The sequence below is a fragment of the Cetorhinus maximus genome, chromosome 3 (genome assembly GCF_964194155.1).
Source record: "Cetorhinus maximus chromosome 3, sCetMax3.hap1.1, whole genome shotgun sequence".
Lineage (NCBI taxonomy): Eukaryota > Metazoa > Chordata > Chondrichthyes > Lamniformes > Cetorhinidae > Cetorhinus > Cetorhinus maximus.
The window spans coordinates 44909496-44929494 of record NC_135881.1 but is presented as its reverse complement, the minus strand read 5'-3'; the positions used below and the strand labels follow the sequence as shown (position 1 = coordinate 44929494).

Genomic DNA, 19999 nt, shown 5'->3' with positions numbered 1-19999 from the left:
ATGCTTTTCACCTACAATGCTTGTTTCCTTATTGGGCAATGAAGAGAGAATAAAAGAGCAAACAGTTGTCACACAACCCAAATTCTGATTATTTCTCCTAGTTTCACAGAAAGCAAAAACAGAATGAATCCACACCTGTTCTTTTAAAAATGAGAACAAGTAAATGGGCAATCTGTAATTATGATTGGAACTGTTTGATTAAGGTTACAGATTCTATACATTTTAGTTTTAGAAGTAAAACTTCAAGATCAAAGAAAGTGCACATTTTTTTTTTCTTCTGGTCTGTGTTTAATGCTGCATTGCTGCAGAAAGGGGCAGAAATAAAATTAAATCACTTGAGGGGATCAAGTACTATGTTTATTTTGAAATCATCACCAGCATGGAACCAGATCAATAGCAAAAATTACACCATCTCTGTGGCAGCAAAAGTCCACCATCTTCATCCCTTCTAAATTTTCAATTACTGAAGCAACAAAAGGACACCTATCCCCCAAAAAGAAACAAGTCCAGAGAAGCATCCGAACCATTGTAAATTTATTTTAAACCACTTTCCTAAACAAATAGTGTAGAGGGGGCAACAACCCAGAATTTTAAAGGTTTGTATGACCCACCTCCGCTGATGCTTTAAAGCTGAACATTCCAACATTAAGCAAACAAGCTGCAAGTTTGGTATGCCTTTAATGCATTAAAATCCTCCAAGGCACAAAACAGGATCATAAGTGAACAAAAACTGATACCAAGACAAAGGAGGAGAGTTGGGATAGGTGACTGAAACCTTGGTCTGAGAGCTAGGCTTGAAGGAGGACCTTGCACAAATTTAAATACTGAAACAAAACCAGTTCATACAGTTGTGTCGTGCACTAGGAGACAAGTAATGGCCAAATCAAGTTAGTAAGTATGCTAACAACACAGAATTAAAACAAATTTTTCAAGATGTTGCGGTTTTACAGTTTACGACAACAACTTATATAGCACCTTTAATGTAATGAAACATCCAAAAGCACTTCACAGGAGTATTATAAAACCAAGTATGACACTAAGCCACGTAAGGAGATATTAGGTCAGGTGACCAAAAACTTAGACAAAGAGCTAGGGTTAAAGAATTTCTTAAAGGAAGAAAGTGAGGTAGAGAGGTAAAGGGACAGTATTCCAGAACTAGGGGCCTAGGCAACTGAAAGCACTGCCACCAATGGTGGAACATTTAAAATTGTAAGTGTGCAACAGGCCAGAATTAGAGAAGTGGAGAAATCTGAGGGTTGTTGAGTTGGAGCAAATTACAGAGATAGGGAGGGGCAAGGCTATGGTGGAATTTGAAAACATGGATGAGAATATTAAAAATCAAGATGGTTCTTGGCCAGGACTCAACGTGGGCCAGCGAGTACAGGGGTGATAAGCAAAGGGCACTTGCTGCGAGTTAAGACATGGGCAGCAGAGTTTAGAATGATCTCAAGTTTAGGGAGCATAAAATGTGGTTAGCCAGCCAGGAGTGGGTTGGAATAGTCAAGCCTAAAGGTAATGGATGCATGGATGAGGGTTTCAGCAGAAGATGAGCTGAGACAAGGCCAAAGTTGAGAAATGTTACGGAGGTAGAAATAGGCGTTCTTAGGGATGGCAAGAATATGAGGTCAGAAGCTCACTTCGGGATCAAATGTGACACCAAGGCTGCCAATAGACTGGCTTAAACTCAGACTTTTGCCAGGGAGAGGGAAGAAACAAAAAACAAACAGAATCATGATTTGCACACAACATATTTTATTTTGGTATCTACGCTATAACAAAACACAGAGGAGCATCAGTCTTAAGGAGTGCTCTAGGATCACTTTCTGTTGTACCATGAAACCTTGCCAGTTAGTAATATGGAAAGTGCATTGTTAATACCAAAAGAATGTCCTTGGCTCCTTTTAATCTGATTTTAATCAGTTGTAACAAGAACCATTCCATATATTTAAATAACTTCTAAAACTCTTCGTCAACGAGGCCATGTAACAGGATGAAGAGTGTCCTTCATATCAATAAAGTTTATACTATGCTGTGACAGATAATTATATCTAAAATATATTCCTAATACAAGGTAATCCTGAAAAGTTTGGGAACATAAAGCTAAGTAAAAGCAACTGTTGGAGTGATCCAGGACCGTAAAAAATAGCAGGTTCTATGAAAATTTAAATTAATCTCATATTATATAACCTGTAAACTCCTTAAAAAAAATGTATCATGAAAAAAAAAACAGCATTTCCAAGCATGGAATGAAGGGCAGGGACACTGCTTGAAGTATGATGCTTTTATGGCTCCATAAAAAGGATGTCATCTTAAAGGAATGCTTCAGGGAACATTATAAAAATAAAATTGTGACCTGAAGCTCCATTACAATATTGCTTTGTACACTTTCAGCTTTTGAATATTTCCTCCATTATAAACAGTTCCCTATTCAGTATTCTGCATATTGTATCACAATTTATAATATGCTGACAAATTAAAAATTTAAGCAATTTATAGTAAGTAATTCACAACAGGGCTTCTCAAAATTTTTTTTGTAAACATTTTATTGTGGTGCCTCTTATCCCACATCCATGACGCTCACACAACTGTTTTTATACTCATCTTTTTTTAGGCACGAATAATATTCGGACTCAGCCTAACAATGTTTAAACGACTTTTAAGTTTCATTGGAACACAACGAAAATCCTGAGGTGGGGTGAAGGAGGGGATGTAGATTTTACTAAGAACTTCTGCAGCTGCAATGCTTAATGTCACAATCTTATGGGAAATGACCCCATGACTATTCCTTTAATTGGTGCAAAGATACTTGGTTCCTAAACAACTTCTCTGAACATTACTCATACCTTCAGTTAAGTTTTGTATTTGCAGATCAATTCTGTCACGTTTGTTTCCTAAATATTTGCTCACTTCTCAAATTCCTCCAACTGAAAGCAAAATTTAATTCTCCAACATGAAATTTCCTGACATGAGGGTCAATTGCCACAAACATGATGCCTTCAGTTAAAAGTTCTGAATTATACATTATGAAGATCTGAACTTTAAATTCAAGCATAGCTTCATAAAATACTTTGTTGTGGTAGGAAATAGATTTTGCTCGTACTAATAGATGTGTTAAGAAGTTCAGTAAAGTAAGCCACAAAACGCTGCTGTAGCTGTTCTACTAAAGGTTTTTAATATGGACAGTCTTGAATAGAGTTCAGACATTTGATTTAATAGTGGAGAAACAGACAATAGAACAAATTAAATTATTACCAGAGCACAACTTGTCTTTCAGATGAAGATTTTGGAAATTCATTGTTCGGGACTATACCCAAATGCACCACAGAAATAGCACACAGTAAATAATAAAACTTTATAATAACAGTAGACAGAGGTTTGTTTTGACAATGTAATCTGTGGACTCCATCACAGCTACAGACAGAGAACACAGCCAACTAGTTCTATACTGCCTAAGGATGTCAAGGGGCTACATTTCCAAAATGGATAGACCCCTTTCCAAGCTATATTTTAAACTTTTACAACTATCACCAGATTGTTGCTTGGAGATCTTACAACCATAAAGTGGGATGACTTTAGAAAAGGGAAGCATTCGTAAGGGCTAGAAGGCTGGGAACAGATGAAGCCCGTGGAGAATATAAAGAAAGTAGGAAGAAACTTAAGCAAGGAGTCAGGAGAGCTAAAAGAGGTCATGAAAAGTCACTGGCAACCAGGATTAAGGAAAATCCCAAGGCCTTTTATACATATGTAAACAGCAAAAGGGTAGCCAAGGAAAGAGTGGGCCCACTCAGGGACGGAGGTGGGAATGTGTGTGTGGAGCCAGAAATGGGAGAGATACCAAATGAGTACTTCTCATCAGTATTCACCAAAGAGAAGGACTTAGCGGTCAATTTGTCTAGGGAAGAGTGTGTAGATAGCCTGGATCATGTTGAGTTCAAAAAAGAGGTGTTAGGCATCTTGAAGAATATTAAGGTGGATAAGTCCCCAGGGCCAGATGGGATCTACCCCAGAGTACTGAGGGAGGCAAGGGAGGAGATTGCTGGGGCCTTGACAGAAATCTTTGTATCCTCACTGGCTACAGGTGAGGTCCCAGAGGACTGGAGAATGGCCAATGTTGTTCCATTGTTTAAGAAGGGTAGCAGGGATAACAGGAAATTACAGGCCGGTGAACCTTATGTCAGTGGTAGGGAAATTATTGGAGAAGATTCTTCGTGACAGGATTTACTACCATTTGGAAGCAAATGGGCGTATTAGTGAGAGGCAGCATGGTTTTGCGAAGAGGAGGTCGTGTCTCACTAACTTGATCGAGTTTTTCGAGGAAGTGACAAAGATGATCGATGTTGGAAGGGCAGTGGATGTTATCTACATGGACTTCAGTAAGGCCTTTGACAAGGTCCCTCATGGCAGACTGGTACAGAAGGTAAAGTCGCACGGGATCAGAGGTGAGCTGGCAGGTTGGATACAGAATTGGCTTTGTCATAGAAGACAGAGGGTAGCAGTGGAAGGGTGCTTTTCTGAATGGAGAGCTGTGACTAGTGGAGTTCCGCAGGGATCAGTGCTGGGACCTTTGCTGTTTGTGGTATACATAAATGATTTGGAGGAAAATGTAACTGGGCTAATTAGTAAGTTTGCAGACGACACCAAAGTTGGAGGAGTTGCAGATAGTGAAGAGGATTGGCAAAGGATACAACGGGATATAGCTCGGTTGGAGACTTGGACGGAGAAATGGCAGATGGAGTTTAATCCGGACAAATGCGAGGTAATGCATTTTGGAAGGTCTAATACAGGCAGGAATTACAGAGTAAATGGCAGAACCCTTAAGTGCATCGACGAGCAGAGGGATCTGGGTGTTCAGGTCCACAGGTCACAGAAATGGCAATGCAGGTGGATAGTCAGGAAGGCATATGGCATGCTTGCCTTCATTGGCAGGGGTATTGAGTAAAAAAGCTGGGAAGTCATGCTGCAACTGTATAGAACCTTGGTTAGGTCACACTTGGAATATTGCGTGCAATTCTGGTCACCACATTACCAGAAGGATATGGAGGCATTGGAGAGGGTGCAGAGGAGGTTTACCAGAATGCTGCCTGGTCTGGAGGTTATTAGCTATGAGGAGAGGTTGGAGAAACTCGGATTGTTCTCACTAGAGCGACGGAGATTGAGGGGCGACTTGATAGAAGTTTACAAAATTATGAGTGGCATTGACAGAGTAGATAGTCAGAAGCTTTTTACCAGGGTGGAAGAGTCAATTACTAGGGGACATAGATTTAAGGTGAGAGGAGAAAACTATAAAGGTGATATGCGGGGCAAGTTTTTTACACAGAGGGTAGTGAGTGTCTAGAATTCGCTGCCAGAGGAGGTGGTGGAAGCAGGTACGATAGTGGTGTTTAAGAACCAGCTTGACAAATGCATGAATAGGATGGGAATAGAGGGATACGGACCCCGGAAGTGCAAAATGTTTTAGTTGACGGGCAATATGATCGGCGCAGGCTTGGAGGGCCAACGGGCCTGTTCCTGTGCTGTACTTTTCTTTGTTCTTTGACTTGCTCAGTATCAACCTCAAATTTCTAAACAGCAAATTTCCAGTCTCAGCCAGGCCATCTGCAAGATGGACCAAGGAAGGCGACATATCTACCCACAACAAGGGAAGGAAAACACGCAAATTAAAATGGAGAAGTAAAAAATAAATTGTTGATTTATATCTTTATGATAAAATGGTCATCTCAGTCAGACAAAAAGCTAACATAAATCATTTAACCTTTGCTGCTTCATTACCAATTACCATTTGAGACCAAAACATACAAGATTCTGAGGGGGCTCGACATGCTGAGAGGGTGTTTCCCCTCATGGGGGAATCTAGAATTAGGGGGCAGAGTTTAAAAATAAAGGGTCTCCCATTTAAGACTGAGATGAGGAGGAATTTCTTCTCTCAGACAATCGCTAGTGTTTGGGATTCTCTCCCACAGCGAACAGTGGAGGCCGGGTCATTTATTATATTCACAGTTGAGTTAGATTTTTGATTGACAAGAGAGTCAAAGGTAATGGGGAACAGGCACTAAAGCCAAGTTAAAGCCACATCAGGTCAGCCATGATCTTACTGACTAGCAGAGCAGGCCCAAGAGGCTGAATGGCTTACTCCTGCTCTTATTCCTTAAGTTTTATACTCTATTATGTACTTATTCAATTCAGGCCATTACACAACAGCAGTAAAAACCACAGGACCTGCATTTTGTGGTCAGCAGCAAAGCGAAGGCAGAGCCGCTGACTGCATTTGAAACCGCATTCAACCTTTTTCGTTGGCTGCAACAGGAACTCACTCTCCCAACTACAGCGTGGATCCTCCAGCAAGCTAAACTGGGAGGCCACATGGCGTGGCGCAATTCCAGAGAAGCAACCCCCTGCCCCCCACCACTGACATCATGAAATGAAGACACCCCTTGTGGTCTATCTTCAACTCAGTGGCAGTCAAGTGTTTTAATCATTTTAAATATTTTCTTTATTCAACTTTAAGTTCTAGCTTCTCCCCCAGCACTCCCAGCTTTGCTCACTCCATCCTCACCCCAGGCCACGTTCCTTCTTCCCTCAACGCCCCTGGCTCTTTGGTGGGACTGAGGAGCCGGGGGTTTGGGCAACTTGTTTGCAGCCAGCAGCAAGGGGTTGGGGTGGAATGGGGGAGAGGGCTGGGATGCCCAAGTGCTTTGATATTCCTCCTGATTTAAAGGGCTCTGCACCTGCTAGGAACAGCCCTAAAAAACAGCAATGAGAGAACAGGCAACCAGCCCAAGTTTACATGCTGACAAGTCCCAGCAGGACCATTAGCACGTGTTCGCACAGAGGCATTTCTGCCGAACACAACTTCCATTTTCGTCGCCAATTGGACCGCAAAATCTAAGCCACATGCCTTTTATTTCTGTGGGTGCAAATCAGACACGAGCTTGAAGCGGGAAACTCATTTCTGAATGGTCAGAGTGCTCTCAGAAAAATGACTGTCTGCAAGACTTCAAAATTTTCCATAGCATATTCTTGTTGCTATGCATTCTGCATATACACATTTAAACCAATCATATCTTTTTAAGCTACCTCTAATTTCTTCTTCTTCTCGAGTTCTCTGCCAGGTGGCAGGTCCAACCACAGTGCCATGACCACCACGGGTAGGGCAAGGAGGCAGAACGCGAATCCACCCAAACTGGAACGGGGATTGAAACCCAAACTGTTGGCACCAATCTGATCCACACCGGCCATCCAACCAACTGGCCTCCACAAAGAGGTGCTTTGGCAACATGCACTTTTACATGCATGTTGTAGTCCGGAGCTATGAATAGTGATTTTCTTCCCGCTCTTCCCACCTGCCGTTGGCATACGTTGGAAGGATTTATAAGTTGATGTTCAACCTGTTCTCACATTGCCACACTATGAACGCACCTTCCTCAGCCAACAAGTCCTGGAATGGAACTTGATCCTGGAGCTTCTGGCTTAGAGACAGGGATGCTGCCCACTATGTCATCAGACCAGAAAATGCTGGAAAAACTCAGCAGGTCTGACAGCATCTGCGGACAGAGAAACAGAGTTAACGTTTCAAGCCCATATGGCCCTTCTTCAGCTCTGAATAAGGGCCATATGGACTCAAAACGTTAACTCTGTTTCTCTCTCTGTCAGATCTGAGTTTTTCCAGCATTCTGTGTTTTTGTTCAGATTTCCAGCATCCACAGTATTTTGTTTTTATGTCACAAGACCTCCTCGTTTAAACTACAAGTTTTAATAATTACTGATGAGAAACCATAGTATTGTACAGCAGAGAAGTAATCCACTCTGCCCTTGAGTCTACACTGGCTCTTTCAAAAAGCAATCACATTAGCCCTACTATCTGGCTCTTTCCCAATGGCCCTGCAATTACCATAAATCAGGACATTGAAGTCGACCTTAGAAGGCTCCAAGAATCCTTCCAAAAACAGAGGTCGAACTATACGCCGAGTATAAAATGTGAGCCACCAGTTTGGGTACAGGTGGTCAATATTTTGTAATGTTAAAAATCAAGCTAACGCTGGTAATTCATATATTAATGTGGCACAGTTTTCAAAAGATTCTTTGTTATTCTTTTCACAGGATGTGGGTGTTGCTGGCTAGGCCAGCATTTATTGCCAACTGAATGAATTAATTGCACAATGTTACCTTTAACGACAATCAAAGCATCCTAAAACCATCAAATTCATCATCTTCAGCATCCAATGCAAAGAGTTCATCAAATTCATTCTGAATCCCTTTAACTATGGCATCATCGTAAGGATCCCACTCTGGATCAGATGTGACACTTTCCCTTTCAATCACCCTGCACCCTCCCCCCTCCAACCATTCCCGACCACCAAAAATTTTCTTCATCTATTGAATTGGATATGCCATAATTTTTTGAACCATCTGATGACACCTGGTGCAATAATAGTATTCAACAATTTGGGTAATAAAACCAAACAAATCATCAAGCAGGGAAGCACACATATTCCCACCGTTTGTTAACGTTTTTATCCAGCAACCATCCACTTATTCCATATGGCACCAACATGATCCTTGAATGGCTTGTTGAGGAACACATCCAAAGATTGAACTACAGATATAAGATTCCCTGGTATAACTCCAATGTGGGTGTACAAAACCTCCTGCAAAGAACTCTATATTCAGCATGGTTTTTGTTTCGAAAATAACTGTAGGCTTTAATTTTGTTCCGTCAGACATGTAGGCTAGTACCACCACGAAACTTATCCTCTCATGTCCCATGGTTTTCACGAAAACCATTTTTCACTCGACAGTTTGGTTGCTGGGCACAGTGAAATTCACGGGCATCTCATCCGTGTTGCTGATGTGACATAATGGGGACTCACGTTTTTCCCCCATCTGATGATGAATCGCTGAAAATTTTGGCACTGAAGTCTTTTGGTGGACTCTGAGCCGTCTTGATCTTCTGCGTAACACGAGACATTTTTGTTCCATAAAGCAGTTACACCAACTAGCTGCTGGTCCGAAATCTTTGCTGGACTCAGGATTTAATTTGGCCCACAGAAGTATATATATGCATTATATTTCTGGTGAGGATGTAACCATTTCAACAATTTTCGCAGACCCATTCTGATACATGCTTCTTGAGGTCAGTCCCTGTTCTCACGGCATATTTGGTCTTGGGCATCCTCTTCAGAGAGGATTCCGTCTTCTTCCATTCTCACACCAGTTTTTCACGACCAGCACTGAATTTCCTCACTTCAGCAGTTATTTGACAAGATAGCAAATGTTACAATTTAACCAGCCTCGTACTCCATTCGTTTTACTAGAAGGCCTATTTCCGTTCGTCACTCGCCATGCCATGCACAGTCTACTCTGTGTGGGCATGTCTTAAAATCCCACACATCATCTTCGTAACACAGCCCACAACGCCTGCCTGATCCCATACACCAACTAAGAGTATAAGGTAAATAAAACATGTATTTATGGGGTAAAAAATTGAGGCCGAATACTAATGTTAAGTGCAGCATTTCATAGCTGAAATAGGGCTGACTTATATACCGAATACATGCAAAAGTATGATTTTTGGCACCAAAAAAGAGGTGTTCCTATATGCCGAGTTGACTTATAGGCTGTGACTTATGGTATTTTTTTACTTTCAAAATTCCCTTTTGAAAGCCACTAATGAAACAGTTTTTAAACTCCCTACCAGTCAGTGCATTCCAAATCCTAACCACTCATTGAGTAAATCGCTTTTTCTTCATATTGTCTCTGGGTCTTTTATCAATTATCTTAAAGTTGTGCAAGTTATTGCAGTTGTGTCCTTGGTTTATCCAACCCTCATCATTGACAAAAGTTTCTTTTTATTTACTCGCTCTAAACCTTACATGATGTAAACACTTCTATCGAATCCCCTCCTCGACTTCTCTGCTCCAAGCAGAATAACCATAGTTTGTTCAGTGTATCTACATAACTGTAATCCCTCGTTCCTGGGACCATTCTCGTAAATATTTGCTGCACCCTCTCTAAAACCTTCAGAACCTTCCTAAGTGTGGTGCCCAGGATTGGACACGACTCCAGCTGGAGCCATACTTTAGTATAATATGCTGGCTTTTGTACATGATACCTCCATTTATTAAGCCCAGTATCTATCGCCTTTCATGACCACAAAACATTCAAAAGAACTTGAAAGTCACCAATATAAACGCTATTTTAATCCAAGAAATACCGCAACTAATTTGCACAGGACAAACTCCTACATTACAGCAATGTGATAATGGTCAGATAATCTGTTTTTGTAATGCTAATTAAGGGGTAATTATTTCGCAGGTTAACTTCCCTGCTGCTCTTAAAGTAGTGGTATGAGGTATTTTACATCCATTTGAGGGGGCGGGTGGAGCCCTGCTCTTTAACTTCATAAAGATGTACAGCAATAACTTGCCAAGCCTCCCTCGACAGAACCTTCCAAACCAGTGGCCCCTATGACAACAAACATATGGAAACACCACCACTACCGAGTCAGTGATTACCGCACCATGTGAAAGAATAGTAAAAACAATCTGCAATCACCCTGCAAATCACATGCCATTCTGACTTAGAACTATATCGCTGTTCCTTCACTATCACTGGGTCAAAACCCTGGAACTCCCTTCATAACACCACATGGACTGCAGCAACTCAAGGCAGCGGCACACCATCACATTCTCAAGGGCAATTAAAGATGGGCAACAAACGCTGGCCGAGCCAGTGATGCTCATATTGCATAAAATAATTTTTTTAAATCTGAAGGAAAACACCTCCAACTGTGCATCTCTCTCAATATCCTGCACTGGGATGCAGCCTTGATTTATGTGGTCAAGTCTCTGGAGTGGAACTTGAACCCAGAGCCTCCTGATTCAGGGTGACAGTGCCACCAACTTAGCCATGGCTGACACCCGACCTTATTAACTGCTTTGCTAACCTGGCTTGTCCCATGTAAAGATTTGTGCACAACTACCACCAGGTCTCACTCTTTTTACACCCCCATCAAAATTATACCATTTAGCTTATACTGTCCCTCCTCATTCTTCCAATGAAAATATATCACCTCACACTTAGGGATAGGCAATAAATACTGGCCTTGCCAGCAACGCCCACATCCTGCAAAAGAATCAATAAAAACTTTGACATGTTGAATTTCTTCTGCTTTGTGTCTGTTCATTCCACCAGCTATTCTAGGCCCTTCCCCGGTATATTATTATCTTCCTCCATGCTTAGCACATGTCTTGTGCCATCTGCAAATTTCAAAATTATGGCCTGGACCATCAAATCAAAGTCATTAATGTACATCAAAAACAGCAGTCAGTGGTTCTAGTACTAAATCCTTGGGATCACCATTGTACATCTCCCCCAGTCAGAATTCAGCCATTCACAACAACATTCTTTCATACCACTAGCCAATTTTGCATCCATGCTGCTCCTGCTCTTTTTGGAAACAAAACATTTACAGGGTAGGAAGAGGTTGCCTTATAAGGGTTTCGCACACACAGGGTTAATATGGGACCGAGTACATTACTACCCACATGATGCTATAAGGCGGCACATGATCCAGACCTAGGGTCTGTGTGGTGTTGACCGGAGACATGTGAAGACCTAGACATGGAGATAGCTTGTTGCCTGTATCCTCTATTGTATGTCTGTATATAGTTACAAGTAGTTCATGAAGACTTGCTATTAACTGACTGAAGACCACAAAGGCTTCTTAAGGAGACACTGTAACCGACACCTTCCCAACATGGTGGCAGCTCAGGATCAAAAACCTCAACCTCACTAAAATGCTGAAAGACTAAAAAAGAAAAAACTTCAATGGAAATTCTATCCTTAAAGAAGCTCCTACAGAAGCTGAATACATTGAGAAAATTTGCCAGAAAACGCTCTAGAGAAAAAAGCCTGGAAACTCAAGGCAGGGATTTTTACTGCAGCAGAAAACTACATTGAATCTCCCTTGGAAGTGCAGCTTCAGAACGCAAAGTCCACAGAGCCTGCAAGTGCAAGCTAAATGTTTTAAAACTCTTGGCTGCAGCTGGTTCTGAGAACCCTTTCACTAGTCCAGTGTCAGAAACGCTGTTTAAACAAAACCTGTCACTAAAACCCAATTTCCAACTCGGAGCCTCAACACATCACCCCTGAGCTCGTAAAAGAAAATAAATTATTTAAGTGTCTCGGGAATGTTGCAACCGTCCAACTCGGAAAACAACAAGCTTACATTTAAACGTGAACGCAACGTTACTCAGAAAATCAACATATCTGATCATAGACTAATAAATATGTAGGTGGCCATATTAATGCCAGAATTTTTATATATATATATTAATATATAGTATGGATGTATATGTATATAGTTTGTTTTCAGTGGATCGGGAGTGAAATGACCAGCCAAATGTTGGGGAAGGCCCAGGGTCTGTGCACCAAGGCCAAGTGACTGAAGTTGAGCGAGGGAGGGAGAGGCGGCTCAGGGCGCTTCGAGCCCCTAAACACCAACCATAAGAATCACTCACTCAGCCAGACTGTCCCTCATCACAGTTTCATTTGAAAGGAAAGGTTGCTTTTGGAGTAAAAAACCAAGCCCAATAACAGGACACAACCGTGGACAAGTTTGCCGAGTGGCACAATTATTGTAACAAATAAAGAATACTGCAAAAGTATTGAGATGAAAAGTTTAAAACATGTGGGGAGGCAAAGTAAGCTTTTGTTGGAACGCAACTCAATCTGGCCTCAGGCAGAAAGAGCTACGATGAGACGCAACAATGTGCACAACGCAGCTGCTGCTGCTTCACTGAGGAGGAAGGCAGAATGGATGAAAGTGAACAGCAAGGCCGAATGACAAGGAGTCACATCGTCGGGGTGGGGGGGTTACAGTCTTGACTGCGGTCTGTTTTTTTAATTCGTTCATGGAATGTGGGCCTCGCTAGCTAGACCATCGTTTATTGTCCATCCCTAATTGCTCATGGCGGTGGTGGTGTGTCACTGTCTTGACCCACAGGAGTCCATGTGCTGTACGAACACTCAAAATGCTGTTCGTGAGTTCCAGGATTTTTACCCAGCGACAGTGAAGGGTTGACGATATTGTTCCAAGTCAGGATGGTGTGTGTCCTGAAAGGGAACTTGATGATGGTGGTGTTTCCATACATCTGCTGCCCTTGTCCTTCCAGGTGGTAGAGGTCATGGGTTTGAAAGGTGCTGTTGGTGTGCATTTGGTTAGGTTAGGCGATCATTCCCACCCCAGAAGCCACTGCTAGGCCATGGTCTCCCCCAGCCACTTACCAATAACAACAGCCTGACTGACAGGCCAGACTTTTGAGCCACTTCTTCCCTTTTCCAACCGGATGGTTGCACAAAGCACTCGAAATGCTTCCTTTCCATCTCCAGGATTGCCGACTTGACATGGACAAAGACCCAAGCAATATCTGTGTACTCCCAGAAGGCGAAGGGAACACTACCATTAAGTGCTCTTTGATCTCGGTCTCTCTAATTCCGATTCCCAGGGTGCAGCGCAGCACAAGGAGGATTTTTTGAGGTTTGCCCAAAGTAAATCGGACATGGGGGGCAGGTTAAAATGGGGGAGCCTCAGCTGAGCTGAAAACCTGGACACTTGAGCAATCTGGAGAAAACTTTCGCGACATGGGGACTTTTCGTAAAAAACCTTACCTGTCCAAGCATAACCGGAATGTCTGGTCATCTGATTCACACACCTCCCCTTCAGTAAATACATGTCTGCGTCACTCCCCTTCTTTTGTAAAAACATGCGCAAATATACATTAAGGATCATGTCCACATATTGCACCTCAACACACAAGTTACCTTTTTAGTCTCTAACCAGTCATGCCCTCACTTTGCTTTCCTAATTTCCTTTTTAATTTGCTCTTGCCATGCTCATCTCAGCTTTGTGCTCCCTAGTTCTAGATTTCCTCATGAGAGGAAACATCCTACCAGTATCCACCCTGTCAAGTCCACTCAGAATCTTATATATTTCAGTCAGATCATCTCTAATTCTTTTAAACTCCAGTGTAGGCCTAACCTGCTCAACCTTTCCTCATAAGAGAACACCTTCATCCCAGGAATCAGCCTAGTGAATCTTCTCTGAACTGCATCAAATGCTTCTCAGTCAAGATGACCAAAACTGTAGTTAAGATGGCCGAAACTGTAATACAGTACTCCAGATGCACTCTCACCAAGGCCCTTTACAGCTGCTGCAACACTTCCCTATCTTTATACTACATTCCCCTTGCAATAAAGGCCAACAATGCATACGCTTTCCCAATTATGTGCTGTATCTGCATGCTAGCTGTTGAGGTTCATTTACCAGCACACCGAGGTCCCTCTGTACCACACCTTCTTGCAGTCTCTCTCCATTTAAATAACATTCTGCTTTCTATTCCTGAATATAGTTGAAAAGAGAGACATGTTGCCGAAGCTTTTTGTCTTACTCATCAGGACAATCGCAAGAATGTCAAATTTCAAACAAGCACGACAATTAATACTACCGGAGAAAAGCTTAAATGGTTGACAAGTCAGCTTTGATTGGCTAAGATGTTGCCATGGAGAAAGCAATAGGAAACTATATGGTCCCCAAGTTCCTGGGTAATTCAAAAAAGATGCAAGGTTTTTGTTTACAAGGAACAGGTCCCTGAGTATGAATGTACAGTATGTCGCTTCTGGCAAGCGTTAATGAGCCATGTTACAAGCTCAACTGATCATCTTAAATTGCTTTTTTGTGTAGCTATTAGCGCACTCAGGGTTGCTCAGCAAGTGCTGCCCAATTGCAGAATCACATCGAACAGTAGACTTTTGTTTTGGGTTTTGCAAGCGCAGACTCGTCGAGTAGGGTTTGCACTCTGCCTCCTATCAACAACCGAAGGAACCATGCTGTTTGATTCGATCACCCAATTGTTGGGATGCACGGTCTACATACCTGGCAATCTTGCAAATAAGGCCCTAGCCATTTGCTCACCTTGTAAGCTTGACACATCAAAGCCATCCTGTGGGACAATGGCTTTTATGATCAGATCACCGTTCGCTGTGTATCGTGCAACTCGCAAATGAGCCAAAAGCTGCCACTTCTGGACCTAACAAGTGCCCCGGAAAGGCAAAATATCGCAAAAACTTGAACAGGTTAAACAAGCGATTTCATGCTGCTACTGTGCAGTGGCAACACAAGTGGTATTTTCCACCGCCAGGATATGCCATCAGTCCAAACAGATGTTCACATAATCGAGCAATATGTATGAATTTTAATGCCAGCACAATTTCAGATACAGAGATAGTCAATAAGCAAGCATCTTGCCAGCAACACTCACATACCAATAAAACATTTAAAAACATCAAGTCATCCCAACTCCAGATCTGGAACAAAACTGCTTCCAAAACACAACTGAAAGATCCATTAGTGTGTTGATCAACACAAACAAAATATTAAATTGCATGGGTCAACACTCTCATCACAATTTCTGCACTAAATTCTGCACTAGTACATCTTTTATTTTCAAGCTATAATTTATAAAATTCATTCAGAATATTTATTGAAACAGGGCAAGAGCCATGTTTAAAAAGTGCAAGTACATTGATGCTCTTTGCGGCACAGTTCTAGAGCAGATCAATGTGATCTGACTTTAAAGTACACTTCAGTATGTGAAGTAAAACAATGGGCTAATGAGTGTCTCAGAGCATGATGCAAATGTTCAGCTAGCAATGTTAACTCCAGTTTCTTGAGTTCAGATGTATGTCAAGACAAATGTAGATTGCTCTTTAGTACAATGTGTGTGTATGCATGAACAAATGTCAGAAGTGCTCTCAGGTCCAGTAAATTATATTGGTTGTGACTCAAAGCACTTGTTTGCTATTGATGTAGTGTTTAACTAAGCATTCTGGGATTCAGCGTGTGATTTGAACAACAACTTATATTTGTATAATATCTTTAACATAATGAAACATCACAAGGTGCTTCACAGGAATATTATAAAGCAAAATATCTCTTATTGCTCGGTGTGATGCTAAGCCAGATGACCAAAGGCAAAGAGTAGATTTTAAGAAGTGTCTTGAAGTAGGAAAAAAAGAGGTAGGAAGCTGAGAGGTGTAGGGAGGGAATTCTAGTACTCAGGGCCGAGGCAACTGAAGACACGACCACCAATGCTGGAACAATTAAATTGGGGGAATGCACTGGAGGCCAGAATTAGGAGAGGCAGTGGCACAGTTGTATTGTCTCTGGACTGGCAATCCAGAGACCCAACGTAATGTTCTGGGGACCGGGGTTCGAATCCCACGAAGGCAGATGGTGAAATTTGAATTCAATGAAAATCGGGAATTAAAAGTCAGATGATGACTGTGAAACCATAGCTGATTGTTGTAAAAACCCATCTGGTTCACTATTGTCCTTTAGGGAAGGAAATGTGCTGTCCTTACCTGGTCTGGCCTACGTGTGACTCCAGACCCACAGCAATGTGGTTGACTCTTAAATGCCCTCTGAACAAGAACAATTAGGATTGGGCAATAAACGCTGGCCTAGCCATCGATGCCCACATCCCATGAACGAATGAAAAAAAAAATTAGAACACAGATATCTCAGAGGGTTATGGGGTTGGAGATTACAGACATGTTGCTTAACCAGGAGCCAATGTAGATCAGCGAGCACAGGGGGACAGGGGCTTGCTGCCAGTTAAGACACAGACAGTAGCGTTTTGGGTGACATTAAGTTTACAAAGGATAGAATGTGGGAGATCAGCCAGGAGTGTGCTGGAATAGTTGAGTCTAGAAGTAAAAAAAGCATGGAGGAGGGTTTCAGCAACGGATGAGCTAAGGCAGGGACGAAATCTAGCAATGTTAAAGTGTAAATAGGTTGTCTTAGTGATGTTAAGGGGATTCCTTTGCTCTCTCTTTCCTTGTGATTCAGCAAAGCAAACATCGCAGCTCCTGAAGTTACTGTAAGTTAAACATGTAATTTTACATACATTAATAAATTTTAATAGTCTTAAAACTCAAGGCTACCCGTTTTTCTTTCTTTATTCTTTCATGGGATGTGGGCTTCACCAGCAAGGTCAGCATTTGTTGCTCATCCCTAATTGCCCTTGAACTAACCTTGCTAGGTCATTTCAGAGGGCAGTTAAGAGTCAACCACATTGCTGTGGGTCTGGAGTCACACATATATCAGGCCAGGTAAAGATGGGCAGATTTCCTTCCCTAAAGGCCATTAGTGAACCAGATGAGTTTTTATAACAATCAATGATGGTTTCATGGTCACTATTACTAAGACTAGTTTATATTCCAGATTTATTCACTGAATTCAAATTCCACCAGCTGCCGTGGCAGGATCTGAACCCATTGTATTAGCAGTACTGACGCATGGTGGGAGTGGTGGTCATGATTTTTGAAAATGACTTTCGTTGTTTTGATGGATGTCTCTGTGGTTGGCACAATTGAAGTTACATGAAAACTAAAATGTGTGCAGAATGGCATCAGAAGGTGCTCTGTCACCACCTGACTCTCTAAATGCACAATCTGAATTTTGCGAAGAAGTTGAAGTGTCTTACACAATCCTGAAAACTCTACTCCTTTGCAGTGAGCTTCACCAGAAGCCAGGACACATGTAGGTGCCAACACTTCTCACAGTAATGAAGAAGGGGCGCGTGAAACCCAATCCTTGTGGTTGGACTAGGGGCATGGATGGTGACAGAAGCAAGATAGGGGATGCACTGGCAAAGTTTTCTCAGCATTACCAGCCAGTTTTAAATTCAACAGGAGGATGCAAGACAAAAACAGAATTACCTGGAAAAACTCAGCAGGTCTGGCAGCATCGGCGGAGAAGAAAAAAGTTGACGTTTCGAGTCCTCATGACCCTTCAACAGAACTCAGTAATATTAGGAGAGGGGAGAAATATAAGCTGGTTTAAGATGGGGGGGGGGGGAGAGAGGAGAGAGAGAGAGAGATGTGTGGGGAGAGAAGGAGGTGGGGGGTGTAGTTGTAGGGACAAGCAGGCAGTGATAGGAGCAGATAATCAAAAGATGTCACAAAGAGGTGTTGAAGGTGGTGATATTATCTAAAAGAATGTGCTAATTAATAATGGATGGCAGGACACACAAGGTACAGCTCTAGTGGGGGTGGGGTGGAAAGACTAACAGGGCATAAAAGGTATAGATTTAAAAATAATGGAAATAGGTGGGAAAAGAAAAATCTATATAAATTATTGGAAAAAACAAAAGGGAGGGGGAAGAAACGGAAAGGGGGTGGGAATGGAGGAGGGAGTTCAAGATCTAAAGTTGTTGAACTCAATATTCAGTCCAGAAGGCTGTAAAGTGCCTAGTTGGAAGATGAGGTGCTGTTCCTCCAGTTTGCGTTGGGCTTCACTGGAACAATGCAGCAAGCCAAGGACAGACATGTGGGCAAGAGAAAATGGCAAGCGACAGGGAGGTTTGGGTCTTTCTTGCGGACAGACCGCAGGTGTTCTGCAAAGCGGTCGCCCAGTTTGCGTTTGGTCTCTCCAACATAGAGGAGACCGCATTGAGAGCAACGAATGCAGTAGACTAAGTTGGGGGAAATGCAAGTGAAAGGCTGCTTCACTTGAAAGGAGTGTTTGGGCCCTTGGACGGTGAGGAGAGAGGAAGTGAAGGGGCAGGTGTTGCATCTTTTGCGTATGCATGGGGAGGTGCCATAGGTGGGGGTTGAGGAGTAGGGGGTGATGGAGGAGTGGACCAGGGTGTCCCGGAGGGAACGATCCCTACAGAATGCCGCCAGGTGTTTGGTGGTGGCATCATGCTGGAGTTGGCGGAAATGGCGGAGGATGATCCTTTGAATGCGGAGGCTGGTGGGGTGATAAGTGAGGACAAGGGGGACCCTATCATGTTTCTGCGAGGGAGGAGAAGGCGTGAGGGCGGATGCGCGGGAGATGGGCCGGACACGGTTCAGGGCCCTGTCAACCACCGTGGGTGGAAAACCTCGGTTAAGGAAGATGGAGGACATGTCAGAGGAACTGTTTTTGAAGGTAGCATCATCAGAACAGATGCGACGAGAATGCAGGGTTCTGGTGAAACACAAACAGTGTCTGATAGCACCATGAAAACTCATCGAAGGGTGCAAGCTCGACTCTAATGCTAAGAAAAAATACAAGGAAACTAACTCGTGTTTGTAAATGTAGATTTAAGGATGTTAGAGAAACTTCTTCAGGATGTTAACCTAATATTGTTGGAGACAGATGAGATTTGTGATGTGGGCTGAAAGCATCGTGGAGCAACTCAAAGCCACCAAAAAGTTGAAGGGATAGAATGAAAGTGTGACACTTTAAAGCCAAGGAAACCACATGTTATGACACAGGCAAGTTCTAAAGTGCTAAACAATCTCCAAAGACTCATGCCTGCTGAAACAGTGGGAAGCCTTTGTGAAGGTGTGAAAAAAATGCAGACAAAACAATCACTTTGTAGGAAAATGCCATGGAGAAGAATTGTCTGCACGCAGACAGCTAGAGCAATTGGTGAAAAACCAAGAACATAAGAAGTCTTTGTCATTAATGAGGTCAGTGCAATCAGTTTGGATCACTCAGTATGTTACACTTCAGCTGGAGTCTGGCAACTACCTAAGACTTCAAATAGACATAGCCGTACATGGAATGCAATTCTGCATCACCTATAGAAAAAAAAGCAACAAGAAACTTTAAACTAGTAAAAGATGGAACTATGCATGATTCTAACTTATGGTGGAACAAGTCCCCCTTTTAGGAGGCAAGTACAAGTCCAAATCCAACAAAGTGGTTATATGCGTAAACTCGACTGGAAGCTCATTGATAGTACAACTATACAACCTCTGCTGGGTGGAAAGACCTACATGGTCATTAGCATCATTGGGCTGAATTTTACGGCCTCAAATTGGACAGGCCACCCATCCATGTGCACGTAAAATAGGGCATCATGATGTCCGGTCAATAATAAGACTCCATCATGCCAGTCTCCCAAATTACAGAAAGTGAATAAGCATAGAAGTCAGCAGCCTGCCCATC

At 42.5% G+C, this 19999-nt stretch overlaps 1 protein-coding gene across 5 annotated transcripts in view; it reads right to left on the bottom strand.

Annotated features, from left to right (window-relative positions):
• Positions 1-19999, bottom strand: part of mpp7a (MAGUK p55 scaffold protein 7a) — a 524619-nt gene that overhangs the window by 314091 nt on the left and 190529 nt on the right. The gene's annotated exons all lie outside the window — the stretch shown is intronic.